Source organism: Falco punctatus (genome assembly GCF_963210335.1).
Source record: "Falco punctatus genome assembly, chromosome: 6".
Taxonomy (NCBI): Eukaryota; Metazoa; Chordata; class Aves; order Falconiformes; family Falconidae; genus Falco; species Falco punctatus.
Window position 1 is genome coordinate 76,446,771 of NC_137585.1, and position 9,870 is coordinate 76,456,640.

Here is a 9,870-nt window from a genome sequence, read left to right on the forward strand (position 1 = left end):
AATGAGACAGCTGACTGAGACAAATGTCAGTTGTCTATTACTCACTAAGCTGAGGTAAAGAATGTATGGAGATGGAACAAAGAGATGTAATATGAAGGCAAAATTCACCTTGAAGCAATGAAAGAAAACTGAAGGTTGAGGTTGGCCAGCCAGAGAGAAAGCACTTAGCTCAGAGAAAAACAGTCACAAGGGAAAATGAACCTGGCATGGGCAACTGAAAAAGTGATGGAATTGAAGTTTTGAATCCAAAGATGACAGAAATAAAAAACCCAGATAGAATCACTACCAGGTAGTCAAAATTGCAAAGGAAAGATGGAGGAGAGAAACAGAAAAAAGCACATAAGAAAACTGTAGCCAGTTGAAAGCTTTAGTTGCACCTAATTAATGTCCTAAATTGCTTCACGTGTAAAATAGTGATGAGAATCGGAGTAATATATCTTCACATGGGAATTTGCATGAGTCTTAAGTGATTTAAACATACCTCCACTTAAATTGTCTGAACAGTTTCAGTATGGAAAAGTCCCAAGAGACAAGAAAGCAACAGAAGAAGTTGTCCTTAAACCTTCTTCCTGGTTCTGGACACGATAGTGAATCCACTTGTCCTGTCCAGAAGACCAGTGGGACAGACAGTTTGTACTGTGAAAGCAGTCTTTCAACAAACTAGTTAGTTTTAATATTTGGATTTTGGAGTAGTATGTTAAAACATGCATTATGCTTCACCTTAAGTTCCCATGTGTACTAAATTGGCAGAAAACAGGAAAACTCTTCAGCAGAAGTCTGCAAGACTTGAATTCAGATTTCCATACTCCTGCACCCTGTTCCCTCTCCTTCCAGAAAATGTCCTTAGTAATAGTTGTCCTTATATCAGCCATTAACCATATCAAAGAAATACAGTTTAATACTGAATAGGTGTTAGTTATAGAGAGGTCACCTTGAATAATTAAATCCCAAGCACAGTGTCTGTAACACTAATCTTTGTTTTGAAATATTCCTCAAGGCTTTTTCCAGTAAAGGAGTTAAATACTCTTCTGCAACCATCAGGTCTTCTTTAATTTCATCCCTTAATTTTCCCTTCTGTTTTTATAACCACCATCTATTTTTCCTTTCCGAACTATGCGCTTAACCTAGCGGTGTTGGTTTGAACTCTTTATGATGGGCTTGCAGGGTTAAATTTAGCAGTTATAGACCCTGCAGCCCCAGTCGTGTTGTTCTGGCTGTGTGAATATACATTTGTGTTTGTTTATGCTGAAAAGGTTGGTTTTTGAAGGAAGAAAATCTCTGTTTGACTGCCGAGCAGCTCGTTGATTCACTGAGAAACACAAAAGGTAATTTGATTTGTCCTTACGTGGTTGCAGCTCTGCCCTTACTTCTGGGGAAGGTGTTCAGCAGGGATCTTGGAAGAGGCAGGTTCATAGCCCCACTTACTTCCCCTCACATAGAAAGTAGTACTGGCTTCATGGAGATGTGGTTTTTGCGGAGGAGTATGGCTGTGCAGTATTGCTGTGCGTACTAGAAAATCCAGGATGACCTCCAGGATTGAGTAATCCGTGTACCTAAAACCTGGGACAGTATCAAAGTCTTAAATACTTTTCAACATATTTGTAGTCAGAAGCCTTATCAAAAGCGTAATAGGAGATGGCAGCCTCTTTTTGACAGCTCAGTTTTAAATGCCACACTCCAGAAAAGTAGGCATAACAGGGTATTTCAATTAGTATTCATATTGGATGGACTTTCTTACTTGATCATAAAGTCACAAATCAAAGCTTATGCATGGTTGCCTTCTGGGATATTGATCCATGTCCATGCAGGCAGCCTGGCAAAGCTTCTGTTAAATTAATGCAGCTCTCAAGAGTGACTGAGCAAAGGATTAATGTAGAAGACTGTTAATCAAATTAAGTGTTTCCTAAAATTCTGTAATACATTTTATCCACAAAGGAAACTTTGGTAAGAACTCGTTATTACAACAGAAATTATTTATTCTATTGTATTTCATAATACCAAATGGAAATTCGTTCTCTTTTTCAATGAAATCTGGTGTTCAAACATTATAGCATGAAACCTGGAAAAAAGCCTGGATGCATAATGATTTGCAGCAGGAAAAAAGGATGTGCAATATGGAGAAAAAGGTAAAATGGAGGTTCATATCTTGTTTAGTCACTCATGTCATAGGGATAAATTTATGGGCGTGTGTCTTTATAGATTTTATGAAGCTGTTTTGACCTGAATTTCTTAGCCCTTCGAGCAACTCCAGTGGTTGCTTTGTGCAAGGCAAGCAGGTTCTTGACCCCAAAGAGTGGACTTGTTCTGCCTAAGTAGAAACAAGAGCTCAACCAGCAGCGCTCTCCTGCGTGCAAAGCCCTTGCTACTTCTCCACTGGAGCACCTGAGCTGGGCAGGCGTGTGGAGAGGGATGAAGCCAGGTTGTGGTGCAGTGGTGCTGCACAGCTGCTTTGCAAAGTTTTGAGTCCATGTGGTAGCCTCCAGGTTCCCAAATTGTACAGGTCTTATCAGGTGATGACAGCTAGTTTGTTGAACCATGCTGGTCACATTTGAGAGTGGTTCCATGCTGGCAAAACTGCAGGGGAGCTTGTGGATTAACAGTTGTCCGTGGGCCACAGGTTCAGCTGTAGCCCAGCCCTCCCAGTTAGTGGTCAGCCATCTCCATGTTTGTGAATCATCAGGGTGCCCTTGGTGTGGGAAAGGCCACATGGGTCCTGGGCTGTGTTAGCATGAGGAGAGGGCCCTGATTATCACCCTATATTCAGCATTCCTGAGGTCTCATTTGTTACACTGTGTCCAAGGTGGAGCTCCAGTGCCAGAGAGAGATGTTGGCATTGATGTACTGGAGTGAGTCCAGTGGTTAGCCAGCAGGATGGCTAGAGGGCTGGAGCACATGGCATATGAGGGGAGACTAAACGGGTTATGTTCAGGCTGGAGAAGAAAAGGCTAAGGAGAGTTGTAATTCTTGTCTTCAGCTAACGTCAGGAGGTTGTAGAAAAGGCCAGATTTTCCTGAGGCACACAGGAAAAGAATGAATGGCAGTGGACACAATGTGTAGCAAGGAAAAATCTGAGAAGATACATGGAAATAATTCTTGACAGAGTTGTCGGACATTGGAGCAGGAGCCAGAAATGTTGTTGAGTCTCCATCCTTGGAGAGGTATGAGATTTTGCTGTTCAAGGTCTTGAAGAGTTTAAGCTTGAAAGTGATCCTGCTCTGAGTAGGTGATTGGCTCGGAGGACCTCCAGATGTCCATCCCAACCTAAATTATCCTGTGACTCTATATTCCTGTTATAGTTCAACTGTCCTGCAAGGCTGAATGGAGAACTCTGCTGAACAGTGGCATGGACAACTTCTTCCTCTTCCTTCATAGAGGACATTGTTATTTTTTTCTGTCCCCCAAAATTATTTTGTATATTCACAAAGAAAAGGGATGAGTTTTCCTTTTAATGTGTTGGGCTGTGGAACAAAGGCAGAGGTCCCTGTTGGTAGCATATAAGTCTATATTTGTGAATAAGTGAGTAATAGCTTTATTGACCACTAAGTTTTTCCACAAAAAATATACCCTTTCTGTTCCCAAGATACTAGCAAATAATATCTTTTCAAGCTACTGATCAACATTAAAAAGGGCAAACTGGTTCTCATGTAGGCTGAATTTCATAGTCACTTGTTATGGCACGCTTGGAAATCCTTTCTCTAATACAGGCAATGTACTGTGACACTGCCCTGTTTGCAAAACGGTGATCCACACAGATTATCACACTTCTTACAGGAGGCACACTTGGGTCCCACCCTCGTGCCCAGCCTGAATGCAAGCATCAAATGAGTGATGCCAAGGGTTTTGGCACTATCATGACTGTCTGTGACAGTAGAATTGCAAGCTACCCCCGAGATACGGATCTCCAAAGTTGCCCTCTGGCAATCTGGCACCCTCTCAATGTTCTTGAGAGCACTCTGGATCACCTGGATCCCACCAGGATCTTCCAGTTCTGCTTCTCACCTCTTGTATGTTAATGGGCTATTATTGATAATTATGTCCAGATTAACAGCTAATAATGCTTCATCTGGTCTGATGGGTAGATTAAGTAGTGCCTGTAAAGAAATGCAGGAAGGAAAATGCTATTAAAGTTCTCAATAGTAATATTTATATAACCAAAATCCAAGGAGGAGTATAATGTTGCAGTGTGTCTGTGTGGGCAGATACATCAGCACTGCTGCCTTCTCTGAAGTTCTCTATGTTCACTGCATACATGGGTGAGCTTTTCATGTGCAGCTTGATATACTACAACAGGTTCATAATTTTTTTTTCTTTCTTCCCTTCTAATTTACGACATTTACTCCAAGGCCTGTTTTGATCACTCATATTGCCAGACTTTGCAAAAATACATTGGACTTGAAGAAAAAAATTCAGATACATGTAATCATACACTCTTTGCATATAGGAAGCAACTTATTAAAGGCAGCAATTTGATATATGAAGAGTTCATAATATACATGAAGTTTATATAATTTAACAATTACATATATCTCTGTCTGTGGTTGACAAACCTGACTTATTTGGGCTGATAAATTACAGACTGCATTAAGTCATTGGAACGATTTAAGACTATTCTGCAGAAATGCAGCTGAGACACATTACAGTGGGTCTTTTTATTTTTAAACCATATTATTTTAAGAGTTTAAATTGCTACCATAAACACTGTTTTAAACTTTAACCATGCAAGTAGGTCTGTTTTCAAAGACAGTCATTTATTTGTCTAGCAATAAACAGTAATTTATGATACTGTGTTGGTTTTCATTGACTCCCCAGCTCTTTGGCAGTGACATAATGCTATTCAGCTGCTTTTGTGGAAAAAAAGTACATCATTATAATTTGTGTTATTCTGTGAAACAAAAATACCTCCTGTGTTTAAGAAAATAATGGTTTGAAAGTTGGAGAGAGTCCTGGGATTTGTTTTGGTTTGAAAGTGCCTGTCCGTGGCAGAGGTCTGGTGGGAAACTTTCCCCTTCCCATGGGCTAATAGTGGAGGGCTGGAGGACAGATCCTCCCACTCCTGCGACCCCTCTGGGGAGATCGGGTGAAATCTCACCTCCTGGGGCAGTTCTTCTCCCAGTCCCACATAAGGAGCATCCAGGGGACAGTGTATGTGTGGATGTGGTTTCTGAGCACTATTTTAATATCTGAGTGCTAGTGGGAAATTTGTTTCTTTGATATGTAAACCACCTAATAAATTGCATCTTGAATGTATGCAGTATTTCTTAAGGTTAAGTTACGCCACTCCCTAATAAAATACAATCAATAACCATTGCGCGAAGCCTGTAGGGTAGTGTATCATTTATCTTGAAACCTTCTGCTCTGAATAAGAATTCTGACTTCACTTTTCAGTATAAATTGTGATCTCTCGTAGCTTCTGCCAGGGATACCATAAAATACGTTGTTATATTAATCAAAGTCCCGGTGTCCTGGCATCCAAACCATGAATTATTGCTGTAGTACAAATGCTCAAGAAAGAGTACTGTGTCTTCTCCTAGGCTTGCTGAAAAGTGTAACATTTGCAATGTAATGGCAGTGAGGGCAGGAGAATTTGTAGAAATGCTAATTAAACCTTCTCTTTGGAGATTAGATTGATTTGATAAGTACGCTTTAACACTTAATAATCTCTTTATTACATGCCCATAAACTACCTATGACCCTTTTTAATGTTTTATAAATAAATTAATGGCTTAATTAAATATTTCCTATGTACTTTCCAAATAGACTTATGAAACTCTTGAAGTTCACTAGAAAGATTTATGGACCTTGCTGTATAATGCAGTACTTCATGTTATTTAAAATTTTTTTCAATACTTGAATAAATGTTGAAAGGAGTTTGGGGGCAAAATCAGAGCTGTAATTTTTGGAGCCAGAGCTGCCTCAGCCTCTGGAAAAGAATGTTCCAGGTTTTTCTGTGAGTGACTGGCCTCACAAATTAAGTCTCAGCTTTTTACTTCATTTGCAGGGAATTACCTTTTTTAATTTGTGCAGGGAGCAGCTATGTTAAACATTTACATGGAAAGGATCAGGAAAACACAATAGTGTGTCTCTGCGTAAATATTTTCATGAACTGTGAGTAGACTGCATTAAAGATTAGATAGGAAATATTTAATTCAGTTATGTATTTATAAAGTTCTTCACTGTGTTTAGAATGGATTATGGAGGGGTAATACAGTGCCAGAAAAAAGCCAACATCAATTTGTCTAGAACAAATTGTCAAAAAAAAAATAAAATTCCCTCCTAGAACAAGGGCAGGAGACTTTGGGGACAAAGGGAGAGCAAGGGATGTCACAAGGCTTTCGGTGTCTTCTCACATGGGGATCTCCAAGCAAGCTGGAAAGGGAAATCTTGTCTAGGGGAAACTGTGGTAGGTGAGCGCTGGCTGCGATAGCCATGCTCACAGAATGAAGACCATGGATTAATTTCCAACAAGAAACTCCACAAGTCATCCTGAGCCTAAAGCTGCTCAGTGATATGAATGGGAGACTGAGGAGGCTGCTTATTAAAAATCTACATGTGACAAAGGAGCTGGATGACAGGTTTAGAATTAAAAATGATCTATCTCCCAGATTGGGACAAAATTCTGAAATAGTGTAGCATGCTACTCGGCAAGTTTCTGTAACTTTTTTCCCAGCCTCCCTCACCCATTGGCCACCGATTGCACAGCACGTTGCTCACTCTCCAGGCACAGGTTCCTCCTCCAGGTCCTCTTTCTAATTCAGTTCTTTTTAATAGGGTACCTGTCTGCTCACAAAAAAACCTGACTTGGCACTGAACCTATCACTTGGATTTATTTCGTCATCCATACAGCATGGCTGAGCTCGATTCTCTGCAGGAGAATGACCAGAATGCACTGAGCCCAAATGTTCAGCAGTCTGAAACAAAACGAACCCCATCCACAGCTTCCCTTCCTCTGTGTCTAATGAGTTCAGTGTATGTTGTATCATGCGTTTCTCTCTTAAACCTGGTAACGTTGTTATCCATATGCAATGCATACAATCTCCTGCCAGTAGCCGCTGTTTGGCTCATCCAGTTTGTCTTCATGTTTGAACATTCCCCGAGTGCATGTCCCTCCACGCAGTGATATATGTGTCTGTAAACCTCTGTCAGTCTTCTCATAAACTACACACATCTGGCTTGTCAGTGCATGATCCAGTTGCTCAACTACAGTAACAAGTCTGCATATTTTTCAAGCTCCATAGCACTGCTGTACACAGCAGCAGCAGCTGGTGCAAAGCACTGAGCACTGGTAAGATCCTGCTTAACTGAGACTATTACACACATAGTCTATAAATGCGGCAGTAGCGTCCTCTGGGTGGCAGAGAATGGTGAAAGAGATGCAGTGGGTCTCAAGCAGAACATGGGTCAGCAGTGTCATCCTTCTCCAAAAAAAAAAAGCAACCGCCATTGCGGAATGCAGAGCCATGATACATATAAGACATTAAATAACAAAAGAAATGTTCCACTGAGAACAAGTGAAAATTCAGCTGGAGTAATCGGTCAAGATTTGGGCGCTGCACTTCCAGAAACAAGTGGATCATGTTGGAGAGCAGCAAAGGTAAACAGTAAGACTAATCAGAGATTTAGAAAATGTGGTGTAGTAGGAAAGCTTGAGAGAAAACTGGTTGTTTAGTCCAAAGAAAAGATGGTTGATAGAAGACATGTCTGTCTTCACACCAGAAATCTGTTCTGCTGCCTGTCCCAGCGATGAGACTCTCCATATCCCCTGTACACTGGATAAGAAGTAATTTGCTTAAATAGAAGGACATGGAGAATTAGGTTTTGTTTTAAAACACTAAAGCTCTGGGGGAGTTTGCTGCGGAAGACTGTAGTATCTCCATCACTGGATGATCCTGACAACAAGTCCAAGATATGCGTTTGTCAGGAGTGGTTTGAACCTAACCAGTTCTGGCGGAGATCAGCCCCTCTCTCAAAGACCTTTCCTTTCTCTCTTCAAGAAAACAGGACTTTATCCCGAGCTAGATGCTGGTTGTGTGACCAGCACGTAAGTTGCTGTCTTACTTGTCCCGAGCCTCCTTTTCTGGGAGGTGCAAGTCGTCACAAATCCAACTTGTAGTTTTTTTTAAAAATGAAGATTTTATCATTTTTATTTTAAAGGTGGTGCTTCAAAAGTCAACCTGAAAAGTGCAGTTATCAATAGAAAATCAGCCTGTTAAAAGAATCTTTCAAATCTCATAGTTTTCAAGCTGGCATTATTTTCCATGGGACTGTCTTGTGTTTTTGAAATGTTTGGAGTTGGCTGGCAGGTACTCTGATACTTCGTATTCACACAAAAAATCCATGGTCCCACTGAAAATTAGAGGCAATATCATTGAGTAAGAACTGCTTGTGTGATGTGGGTGTTTGCAGAGTTAAACCCTTCTTTGCAAATTCGTAAGAACTGTCATCTGTGGACCCCAAAGCAATTTAGAAACATTTAATGTTAAAAATCAACTTGGCTCAGGCCATAACTGAGTTCAAGCAGCTTTGTGGAGCTGGCTGCTTTTCAGTGGAGAAAAATAATCCCTTTGGAAAGCAACTGGGCTAAGTGTTTGTAGTATTTGGAGTGCTAAAAAAAATTTAGGGCAGATATTCTTAGATCCACACTGGCAGCCATCTAAGCCAACTCACTGATGCAATGAACCATGAGTAACCCTGTCAGGGCTTATTCCCTGTGGTGGTTTAACCCCGGCTGGTGTCCGTGCCCCCGAGGCGGGCAGGGGAGCCCCCCCCAGCCAGGCCCGCGGGGGTCCGGGCAGGGAGATCGCTCCGGGGGCCGGGGCCGCGGCCGGTCCCTCCCCCGCCGCCTCTGCCGCCCCGGCCCCCTCCGGGGGAGGCTCCTCACACGCCGCCCGGCTCCAGCCCGGGCCCTCCCGCGGGAGACGCTGCTCCAGGCCCTTCTCCAGCGGGAGCCCTTCCCGCGGGGGGGCTGCAGCTCTGCCCGGGCCGCTCCTGCGCGGGGCCCTCCCGCGGGGCGCAGCCCCTCGGGCACAGGCTGCTCCAGCCCGGGCCCCCCGCCCCCGGGGGCACCGGCCCTGCCCGCAGCCCGGCCCCGGCCGGGGCTCCGCTCCCCGCTGCCGGGAGCTGCTCCGGCGCGGCGCGGGCTGCCCGCCCCCGGGGGCACGGCCCCCTCCGGGCACCCCCTGCCCCGGCCCGGGGTCCCCCCCGCTGCGATCTGTCCCCCCGGGGGCGCCGCCGCCGTGGCTGAGGGCTCGGCCTTGCCCAGCGGCGGGGCCGCCTTGGAGCCGGCTGGCACGGGCTGGCGGGCGGGGGGGGCTGCGGGCACCTGCGCACAGCGGCCGCCCCGCCGCCGCCGCACACGCCCGGCGCCCCAACGCCGTGCATTACCACAATGAGAAGGGAACCTGGGTACAAACAAACCATAGCCGGTGTAAACTCTTCATTCCCTTTTCGGGCTGTAGCTCCCGTGCGAAGTGCCCCGTGCCTCGCTGCACAGGAGGCACCCGGCAGTGCGGGGGCAGTGGGTCCTTACACGCTGCCCTTGTTCCCAGTTCCCTGCTCCATCCAAACCATTACCAATCATGTAATAAAGATTTGTATCTTCAGATGCTGCGATGCTACATTCAGTAGCAATTCATCCAAGAGGATGAAACGTGATTGTTGAGGCTGGAAGGGACCTTTAGCAGGTCTCTACTCCAGCCTGCTTCAGGCAGGTCCAGCTGTGGGGTAGACAAGGTTGCTCAGGGCTTTATCCAGTGAGGTCTTGGAAACCTCCCGTGGACTGTGTGACGCCCCTGGGCAGCCTGCCCTACTACTTGATATCTTCACGAGGAAAAAGTTTTTCTTTATATCCAGTCTGAACTTGTTATGTTTCAG

At 44.2% G+C, this 9,870-nt stretch overlaps 1 protein-coding gene across 6 annotated transcripts in view; it reads left to right on the forward strand.

Moving 5' to 3' along the window:
- Positions 1-9,870, forward strand: part of LHFPL3 (LHFPL tetraspan subfamily member 3) — a 323,142-nt gene that overhangs the window by 146,348 nt on the left and 166,924 nt on the right. The window lies entirely within an intron of this gene.